This window comes from Typha angustifolia, chromosome 7 (genome assembly GCF_048772165.1).
Source record: "Typha angustifolia cultivar Huaian chromosome 7, ASM4877216v1, whole genome shotgun sequence".
Lineage (NCBI taxonomy): Eukaryota > Viridiplantae > Streptophyta > Magnoliopsida > Poales > Typhaceae > Typha > Typha angustifolia.
In genome coordinates, this window is record NC_133245.1 from 9,737,121 (window position 1) to 9,748,226 (window position 11,106).

Here is an 11,106-nt window from a genome sequence, read left to right on the forward strand (position 1 = left end):
TTCAACCGGTTCGACGCGCATTGGTTCGGGAGCTACAACACTCCTCTCTATTCGTGCTCATAGACTCCATTCACCACGAAGTTCGTGAATACCGGACAGCATCTCTGCCATGAGTGCTTCTACTCATTGCAAGGATTGAAACACCTCCGGCTGAGCTGTCAAGGGTTGTTGGGTTGGCGGTTCCAACGATGGACTTGTGCTCTCGGGTAGTCATCGTCGGTGGTGGATCCCTGACCGTAGAAGTCTTGCCGCCATCCCTCGTGTGATTATCATCTGGTCCGAGGATAACGACGGCTCCAATACCAAATTGTTACGGACCACTAGGGACGATCTGCAACAAGGGAGTGTAGACCTTGATTAGGATGAATGATGGTAGATGGAGAGGGTGGAAGGAAGGGTGATGGCGGTGGTGGTGGGGAGGAAGAAGATGGACAGTGGTGATGGTGAGCAAACTTCTCGCTGTAGTAGAAGCATAAACCCTTGGCCCTCCTTTCCTCGACTTGTGTCGGGGTTAGCCCTTCGTTAGCCCCTCCGAAGCTCTTCTGTCGCCCTTCAAAGTCGGTGAGAGAAGCACTAGGGTAGCGGCTTCCCCTCTTATCGCCAAATGGGATGACCAAATCCAGCATTGCTCGATGGAGCCAGCCGGGACCCTCTCCTATCTGTAGGGCTCCGTGGTACCTTGGAGCTTTAATGTAGACCTTCTCCTCCATCATGGCCGCTGTAGAAAATTCCTCCAACAATGTCCTAGGCCTCATGGTCTTGACCTCCGCTTGTATGTCGGACTTGAGTCCACTGACGAAGGTGCCGAAGAGGGCTGAGTCTGACCAACTCGGTACATAGTTCCAAATTCTCTCAAACTTTTCTTGATAAGCTTGGACCGTGATCCGTTGACTTAGCTTAGTCAAGATTGCTTAGAACTCTTTATATACTCAGTCGGACCGAACAGAGTACATAAGGCAGACGCAAGCTCATCCCAACATGGAAACGGTTGAGTTCGTTATGCCGCTTGGAACCATCTGATCGTGACATTCTCCAGGTGGAATTATAACACTATTAGGACCTTTCGGTGGGTCTGGGGTCCTTGGTAGGTGAAGAACTGATCCGGTCAATAGAGCCAGTCTAATGGATAGCCTCGCGCGACGAGCTTGCGGAAATCGAGTTGTATGGTGCAAACTTGAGCCCCTACAAACGGGCCCATCTTCATGTATGGCAATGTCCTCGTTCCCCGTGTCGGTCCCTCCCTTCTGCCACGTGACGGGGGGCCCCTCTATGCCACCAGCTCCATGACCCGTTGGTTCGGACCATTACCTGCCCAAGCCGTAGTTGGCTCAAGCCAATCTCTGGCCGCGGGTCGCTCAAGCCCTAGCCTTGGTGCAGGAGGTTCATGCAAGGGTCCACCCTGCTCCGTTTCGGGGCAAACCCTAGCCGCGGGAGGCTCAGTCCAAGCCCTAAATGCAAGTGGTCTCGGCCAAGCCCTGGGCGCCGTCGGGTCAAACCAAGCCCTAGTTGTCGGATGGGGTCAGACTAACCCCGGTGGGTTAGTTCATTGGTGTGCGCACCCAAAAGATGGGTCCACCCCAAACCGTACGGCATCCTCCTCTTCAACCGGTTCGGCGCGCATAGGTTCGGGAGCCGCAACGCTCTTCTCTATTCGTGCTCGTGGAGTCCGTTCATCACGGAGTTCGCAAATAGCGAACAGCATGTCTGCCATGAGTGCTTCTACTGATTGCGAGGATCGAAGCACCTCCAGCTGAGCTGTCAAGGGTGGTGGGGTTGGCGGTTCAGGCGCCAGTGGTGGGTCCTTGACCGTAGAAGTCTCACTAGTTATTCTTGCCGCCATCCCTCATGTGATTATCATCTAGTCTGAGGATAACGGTGGCTCCGATACCAAATTGTTACGAGCCACTAGAGACGATCCGCAACAAGGGAATGTAGGCCTTGATTAGGGTGAATGATGGTAGATGGAGAGAGTGGAAGGAGGGCTGATGGCGGCGGTGGTGGTGAGGAAGAAGATGGGCTGCGATGGTGGTGGTGATGGTGAGCAAACTTCTCGTCGCTGTAGAAGCACGAACCCTTGGCCCTCCTTTCCTCGATTTGTGCCGGGGTTAGGGATCGGGATAAGCTCTTCCATCGCCCTCCATCATGGCCGATGTAGAAAATGCCTCTGACAATGTCCTAGGCCTCTTGTCCTTGACCTCCGCTTGTATGTCGGACCTGAGTCCACTGACAAAGGTTACAGGGCTGAGTCTGACCAACCAAGTATGCAGTTGCAAATTCTCTCAAACTCTTCTTGATAAGCTTGGACCGTGGTCCATTGAGTTATCTTAGTCAAGATTGCTTAGAAGTTTTTATACTTAGTCGGACCAAATCTAGTACATAGGGCGGACGCAAGCTCATCCTAAGATGGAAATGGTTGAGTTCGTTTCGCCGCTTGGAACCATTTTATCGCGACATCCTCCAAGTGGAATTATAATTCTATTAGGCCAATCTCTGGTCGTGGGTTGCTCAAGCCCTAGTCTTGGTGCAGGCGGTTCATGCCAGGGTCCACCTTGCTTTGTTTCGGGGCAAACCCTAGCAGCAGGATGCTTGGTCCAAGCCCTAGACGCAGGTGGCCTAGACCAATCCCTCGGCGTCGTTGGGTCAGACCAAGCCCCCCTAGCTGTTGGATGGGGTTGAGTTCCAGTGCGCCGATCTCCGTTTCATGCACCTAACCCAAGTGGGTTCGTCGATTGGTGTGCATGCCCAAGGGATGGGCCCAAACCCTACGACATCCTGCTCTTCAACCGGTTCGACGCGCATTGGTTCGGGAGCTACAACACTCCTCTCTATTCGTGCTCATAGACTCCATTCACCACGAAGTTCGTGAATACCGGACAGCATCTCTGCCATGAGTGCTTCTACTCATTGCAAGGATTGAAACACCTCCGGCTGAGCTGTCAAGGGTTGTTGGGTTGGCGGTTCCAACGATGGACTTGTGCTCTCGGGTAGTCATCGTCGGTGGTGGATCCCTGACCGTAGAAGTCTTGCCGCCATCCCTCGTGTGATTATCATCTGGTCCGAGGATAACGACGGCTCCAATACCAAATTGTTACGGACCACTAGGGACGATCTGCAACAAGGGAGTGTAGACCTTGATTAGGATGAATGATGGTAGATGGAGAGGGTGGAAGGAAGGGTGATGGCGGTGGTGGTGGGGAGGAAGAAGATGGACAGTGGTGATGGTGAGCAAACTTCTCGCTGTAGTAGAAGCATAAACCCTTGGCCCTCCTTTCCTCGACTTGTGTCGGGGTTAGCCCTTCGTTAGCCCCTCCGAAGCTCTTCTGTCGCCCTTCAAAGTCGGTGAGAGAAGCACTAGGGTAGCGGCTTCCCCTCTTATCGCCAAATGGGATGACCAAATCCAGCATTGCTCGATGGAGCCAGCCGGGACCCTCTCCTATCTGTAGGGCTCCGTGGTACCTTGGAGCTTTAATGTAGACCTTCTCCTCCATCATGGCCGCTGTAGAAAATTCCTCCAACAATGTCCTAGGCCTCATGGTCTTGACCTCCGCTTGTATGTCGGACTTGAGTCCACTGACGAAGGTGCCGAAGAGGGCTGAGTCTGACCAACTCGGTACATAGTTCCAAATTCTCTCAAACTTTTCTTGATAAGCTTGGACCGTGATCCGTTGACTTAGCTTAGTCAAGATTGCTTAGAACTCTTTATATACTCAGTCGGACCGAACAGAGTACATAAGGCAGACGCAAGCTCATCCCAACATGGAAACGGTTGAGTTCGTTATGCCGCTTGGAACCATCTGATCGTGACATTCTCCAGGTGGAATTATAACACTATTAGGACCTTTCGGTGGGTCTGGGGTCCTTGGTAGGTGAAGAACTGATCCGGTCAATAGAGCCAGTCTAATGGATAGCCTCGCGCGACGAGCTTGCGGAAATCGAGTTGTATGGTGCAAACTTGAGCCCCTACAAACGGGCCCATCTTCATGTATGGCAATGTCCTCGTTCCCCGTGTCGGTCCCTCCCTTCTGCCACGTGACGGGGGGCCCCTCTATGCCACCAGCTCCATGACCCGTTGGTTCGGACCATTACCTGCCCAAGCCGTAGTTGGCTCAAGCCAATCTCTGGCCGCGGGTCGCTCAAGCCCTAGCCTTGGTGCAGGAGGTTCATGCAAGGGTCCACCCTGCTCCGTTTCGGGGCAAACCCTAGCCGCGGGAGGCTCAGTCCAAGCCCTAAATGCAAGTGGTCTCGGCCAAGCCCTGGGCGCCGTCGGGTCAAACCAAGCCCTAGTTGTCGGATGGGGTCAGACTAACCCCGGTGGGTTAGTTCATTGGTGTGCGCACCCAAAAGATGGGTCCACCCCAAACCGTACGGCATCCTCCTCTTCAACCGGTTCGGCGCGCATAGGTTCGGGAGCCGCAACGCTCTTCTCTATTCGTGCTCGTGGAGTCCGTTCATCACGGAGTTCGCAAATAGCGAACAGCATGTCTGCCATGAGTGCTTCTACTGATTGCGAGGATCGAAGCACCTCCAGCTGAGCTGTCAAGGGTGGTGGGGTTGGCGGTTCAGGCGCCAGTGGTGGGTCCTTGACCGTAGAAGTCTCACTAGTTATTCTTGCCGCCATCCCTCATGTGATTATCATCTAGTCTGAGGATAACGGTGGCTCCGATACCAAATTGTTACGAGCCACTAGAGACGATCCGCAACAAGGGAATGTAGGCCTTGATTAGGGTGAATGATGGTAGATGGAGAGAGTGGAAGGAGGGCTGATGGCGGCGGTGGTGGTGAGGAAGAAGATGGGCTGCGATGGTGGTGGTGATGGTGAGCAAACTTCTCGTCGCTGTAGAAGCACGAACCCTTGGCCCTCCTTTCCTCGATTTGTGCCGGGGTTAGGGATCGGGATAAGCTCTTCCATCGCCCTCCATCATGGCCGATGTAGAAAATGCCTCTGACAATGTCCTAGGCCTCTTGTCCTTGACCTCCGCTTGTATGTCGGACCTGAGTCCACTGACAAAGGTTACAGGGCTGAGTCTGACCAACCAAGTATGCAGTTGCAAATTCTCTCAAACTCTTCTTGATAAGCTTGGACCGTGGTCCATTGAGTTATCTTAGTCAAGATTGCTTAGAAGTTTTTATACTTAGTCGGACCAAATCTAGTACATAGGGCGGACGCAAGCTCATCCTAAGATGGAAATGGTTGAGTTCGTTTCGCCGCTTGGAACCATTTTATCGCGACATCCTCCAAGTGGAATTATAATTCTATTAGGCCAATCTCTGGTCGTGGGTTGCTCAAGCCCTAGTCTTGGTGCAGGCGGTTCATGCCAGGGTCCACCTTGCTTTGTTTCGGGGCAAACCCTAGCAGCAGGATGCTTGGTCCAAGCCCTAGACGCAGGTGGCCTAGACCAATCCCTCGGCGTCGTTGGGTCAGACCAAGCCCCCCTAGCTGTTGGATGGGGTTGAGTTCCAGTGCGCCGATCTCCGTTTCATGCACCTAACCCAAGTGGGTTCGTCGATTGGTGTGCATGCCCAAGGGATGGGCCCAAACCCTACGACATCCTGCTCTTCAACCGGTTCGACGCGCATTGGTTCGGGAGCTACAACACTCCTCTCTATTCGTGCTCATAGACTCCATTCACCACGAAGTTCGTGAATACCGGACAGCATCTCTGCCATGAGTGCTTCTACTCATTGCAAGGATTGAAACACCTCCGGCTGAGCTGTCAAGGGTTGTTGGGTTGGCGGTTCCAACGATGGACTTGTGCTCTCGGGTAGTCATCGTCGGTGGTGGATCCCTGACCGTAGAAGTCTTGCCGCCATCCCTCGTGTGATTATCATCTGGTCCGAGGATAACGACGGCTCCAATACCAAATTGTTACGGACCACTAGGGACGATCTGCAACAAGGGAGTGTAGACCTTGATTAGGATGAATGATGGTAGATGGAGAGGGTGGAAGGAAGGGTGATGGCGGTGGTGGTGGGGAGGAAGAAGATGGACAGTGGTGATGGTGAGCAAACTTCTCGCTGTAGTAGAAGCATAAACCCTTGGCCCTCCTTTCCTCGACTTGTGTCGGGGTTAGCCCTTCGTTAGCCCCTCCGAAGCTCTTCTGTCGCCCTTCAAAGTCGGTGAGAGAAGCACTAGGGTAGCGGCTTCCCCTCTTATCGCCAAATGGGATGACCAAATCCAGCATTGCTCGATGGAGCCAGCCGGGACCCTCTCCTATCTGTAGGGCTCCGTGGTACCTTGGAGCTTTAATGTAGACCTTCTCCTCCATCATGGCCGCTGTAGAAAATTCCTCCAACAATGTCCTAGGCCTCATGGTCTTGACCTCCGCTTGTATGTCGGACTTGAGTCCACTGACGAAGGTGCCGAAGAGGGCTGAGTCTGACCAACTCGGTACATAGTTCCAAATTCTCTCAAACTTTTCTTGATAAGCTTGGACCGTGATCCGTTGACTTAGCTTAGTCAAGATTGCTTAGAACTCTTTATATACTCAGTCGGACCGAACAGAGTACATAAGGCAGACGCAAGCTCATCCCAACATGGAAACGGTTGAGTTCGTTATGCCGCTTGGAACCATCTGATCGTGACATTCTCCAGGTGGAATTATAACACTATTAGGACCTTTCGGTGGGTCTGGGGTCCTTGGTAGGTGAAGAACTGATCCGGTCAATAGAGCCAGTCTAATGGATAGCCTCGCGCGACGAGCTTGCGGAAATCGAGTTGTATGGTGCAAACTTGAGCCCCTACAAACGGGCCCATCTTCATGTATGGCAATGTCCTCGTTCCCCGTGTCGGTCCCTCCCTTCTGCCACGTGACGGGGGGCCCCTCTATGCCACCAGCTCCATGACCCGTTGGTTCGGACCATTACCTGCCCAAGCCGTAGTTGGCTCAAGCCAATCTCTGGCCGCGGGTCGCTCAAGCCCTAGCCTTGGTGCAGGAGGTTCATGCAAGGGTCCACCCTGCTCCGTTTCGGGGCAAACCCTAGCCGCGGGAGGCTCAGTCCAAGCCCTAAATGCAAGTGGTCTCGGCCAAGCCCTGGGCGCCGTCGGGTCAAACCAAGCCCTAGTTGTCGGATGGGGTCAGACTAACCCCGGTGGGTTAGTTCATTGGTGTGCGCACCCAAAAGATGGGTCCACCCCAAACCGTACGGCATCCTCCTCTTCAACCGGTTCGGCGCGCATAGGTTCGGGAGCCGCAACGCTCTTCTCTATTCGTGCTCGTGGAGTCCGTTCATCACGGAGTTCGCAAATAGCGAACAGCATGTCTGCCATGAGTGCTTCTACTGATTGCGAGGATCGAAGCACCTCCAGCTGAGCTGTCAAGGGTGGTGGGGTTGGCGGTTCAGGCGCCAGTGGTGGGTCCTTGACCGTAGAAGTCTCACTAGTTATTCTTGCCGCCATCCCTCATGTGATTATCATCTAGTCTGAGGATAACGGTGGCTCCGATACCAAATTGTTACGAGCCACTAGAGACGATCCGCAACAAGGGAATGTAGGCCTTGATTAGGGTGAATGATGGTAGATGGAGAGAGTGGAAGGAGGGCTGATGGCGGCGGTGGTGGTGAGGAAGAAGATGGGCTGCGATGGTGGTGGTGATGGTGAGCAAACTTCTCGTCGCTGTAGAAGCACGAACCCTTGGCCCTCCTTTCCTCGATTTGTGCCGGGGTTAGGGATCGGGATAAGCTCTTCCATCGCCCTCCATCATGGCCGATGTAGAAAATGCCTCTGACAATGTCCTAGGCCTCTTGTCCTTGACCTCCGCTTGTATGTCGGACCTGAGTCCACTGACAAAGGTTACAGGGCTGAGTCTGACCAACCAAGTATGCAGTTGCAAATTCTCTCAAACTCTTCTTGATAAGCTTGGACCGTGGTCCATTGAGTTATCTTAGTCAAGATTGCTTAGAAGTTTTTATACTTAGTCGGACCAAATCTAGTACATAGGGCGGACGCAAGCTCATCCTAAGATGGAAATGGTTGAGTTCGTTTCGCCGCTTGGAACCATTTTATCGCGACATCCTCCAAGTGGAATTATAATTCTATTAGGCCAATCTCTGGTCGTGGGTTGCTCAAGCCCTAGTCTTGGTGCAGGCGGTTCATGCCAGGGTCCACCTTGCTTTGTTTCGGGGCAAACCCTAGCAGCAGGATGCTTGGTCCAAGCCCTAGACGCAGGTGGCCTAGACCAATCCCTCGGCGTCGTTGGGTCAGACCAAGCCCCCCTAGCTGTTGGATGGGGTTGAGTTCCAGTGCGCCGATCTCCGTTTCATGCACCTAACCCAAGTGGGTTCGTCGATTGGTGTGCATGCCCAAGGGATGGGCCCAAACCCTACGACATCCTGCTCTTCAACCGGTTCGACGCGCATTGGTTCGGGAGCTACAACACTCCTCTCTATTCGTGCTCATAGACTCCATTCACCACGAAGTTCGTGAATACCGGACAGCATCTCTGCCATGAGTGCTTCTACTCATTGCAAGGATTGAAACACCTCCGGCTGAGCTGTCAAGGGTTGTTGGGTTGGCGGTTCCAACGATGGACTTGTGCTCTCGGGTAGTCATCGTCGGTGGTGGATCCCTGACCGTAGAAGTCTTGCCGCCATCCCTCGTGTGATTATCATCTGGTCCGAGGATAACGACGGCTCCAATACCAAATTGTTACGGACCACTAGGGACGATCTGCAACAAGGGAGTGTAGACCTTGATTAGGATGAATGATGGTAGATGGAGAGGGTGGAAGGAAGGGTGATGGCGGTGGTGGTGGGGAGGAAGAAGATGGACAGTGGTGATGGTGAGCAAACTTCTCGCTGTAGTAGAAGCATAAACCCTTGGCCCTCCTTTCCTCGACTTGTGTCGGGGTTAGCCCTTCGTTAGCCCCTCCGAAGCTCTTCTGTCGCCCTTCAAAGTCGGTGAGAGAAGCACTAGGGTAGCGGCTTCCCCTCTTATCGCCAAATGGGATGACCAAATCCAGCATTGCTCGATGGAGCCAGCCGGGACCCTCTCCTATCTGTAGGGCTCCGTGGTACCTTGGAGCTTTAATGTAGACCTTCTCCTCCATCATGGCCGCTGTAGAAAATTCCTCCAACAATGTCCTAGGCCTCATGGTCTTGACCTCCGCTTGTATGTCGGACTTGAGTCCACTGACGAAGGTGCCGAAGAGGGCTGAGTCTGACCAACTCGGTACATAGTTCCAAATTCTCTCAAACTTTTCTTGATAAGCTTGGACCGTGATCCGTTGACTTAGCTTAGTCAAGATTGCTTAGAACTCTTTATATACTCAGTCGGACCGAACAGAGTACATAAGGCAGACGCAAGCTCATCCCAACATGGAAACGGTTGAGTTCGTTATGCCGCTTGGAACCATCTGATCGTGACATTCTCCAGGTGGAATTATAACACTATTAGGACCTTTCGGTGGGTCTGGGGTCCTTGGTAGGTGAAGAACTGATCCGGTCAATAGAGCCAGTCTAATGGATAGCCTCGCGCGACGAGCTTGCGGAAATCGAGTTGTATGGTGCAAACTTGAGCCCCTACAAACGGGCCCATCTTCATGTATGGCAATGTCCTCGTTCCCCGTGTCGGTCCCTCCCTTCTGCCACGTGACGGGGGGCCCCTCTATGCCACCAGCTCCATGACCCGTTGGTTCGGACCATTACCTGCCCAAGCCGTAGTTGGCTCAAGCCAATCTCTGGCCGCGGGTCGCTCAAGCCCTAGCCTTGGTGCAGGAGGTTCATGCAAGGGTCCACCCTGCTCCGTTTCGGGGCAAACCCTAGCCGCGGGAGGCTCAGTCCAAGCCCTAAATGCAAGTGGTCTCGGCCAAGCCCTGGGCGCCGTCGGGTCAAACCAAGCCCTAGTTGTCGGATGGGGTCAGACTAACCCCGGTGGGTTAGTTCATTGGTGTGCGCACCCAAAAGATGGGTCCACCCCAAACCGTACGGCATCCTCCTCTTCAACCGGTTCGGCGCGCATAGGTTCGGGAGCCGCAACGCTCTTCTCTATTCGTGCTCGTGGAGTCCGTTCATCACGGAGTTCGCAAATAGCGAACAGCATGTCTGCCATGAGTGCTTCTACTGATTGCGAGGATCGAAGCACCTCCAGCTGAGCTGTCAAGGGTGGTGGGGTTGGCGGTTCAGGCGCCAGTGGTGGGTCCTTGACCGTAGAAGTCTCACTAGTTATTCTTGCCGCCATCCCTCATGTGATTATCATCTAGTCTGAGGATAACGGTGGCTCCGATACCAAATTGTTACGAGCCACTAGAGACGATCCGCAACAAGGGAATGTAGGCCTTGATTAGGGTGAATGATGGTAGATGGAGAGAGTGGAAGGAGGGCTGATGGCGGCGGTGGTGGTGAGGAAGAAGATGGGCTGCGATGGTGGTGGTGATGGTGAGCAAACTTCTCGTCGCTGTAGAAGCACGAACCCTTGGCCCTCCTTTCCTCGATTTGTGCCGGGGTTAGGGATCGGGATAAGCTCTTCCATCGCCCTCCATCATGGCCGATGTAGAAAATGCCTCTGACAATGTCCTAGGCCTCTTGTCCTTGACCTCCGCTTGTATGTCGGACCTGAGTCCACTGACAAAGGTTACAGGGCTGAGTCTGACCAACCAAGTATGCAGTTGCAAATTCTCTCAAACTCTTCTTGATAAGCTTGGACCGTGGTCCATTGAGTTATCTTAGTCAAGATTGCTTAGAAGTTTTTATACTTAGTCGGACCAAATCTAGTACATAGGGCGGACGCAAGCTCATCCTAAGATGGAAATGGTTGAGTTCGTTTCGCCGCTTGGAACCATTTTATCGCGACATCCTCCAAGTGGAATTATAATTCTATTAGGCCAATCTCTGGTCGTGGGTTGCTCAAGCCCTAGTCTTGGTGCAGGCGGTTCATGCCAGGGTCCACCTTGCTTTGTTTCGGGGCAAACCCTAGCAGCAGGATGCTTGGTCCAAGCCCTAGACGCAGGTGGCCTAGACCAATCCCTCGGCGTCGTTGGGTCAGACCAAGCCCCCCTAGCTGTTGGATGGGGTTGAGTTCCAGTGCGCCGATCTCCGTTTCATGCACCTAACCCAAGTGGGTTCGTCGATTGGTGTGCATGCCCAAGGGATGGGCCCAAACCCTACGACATC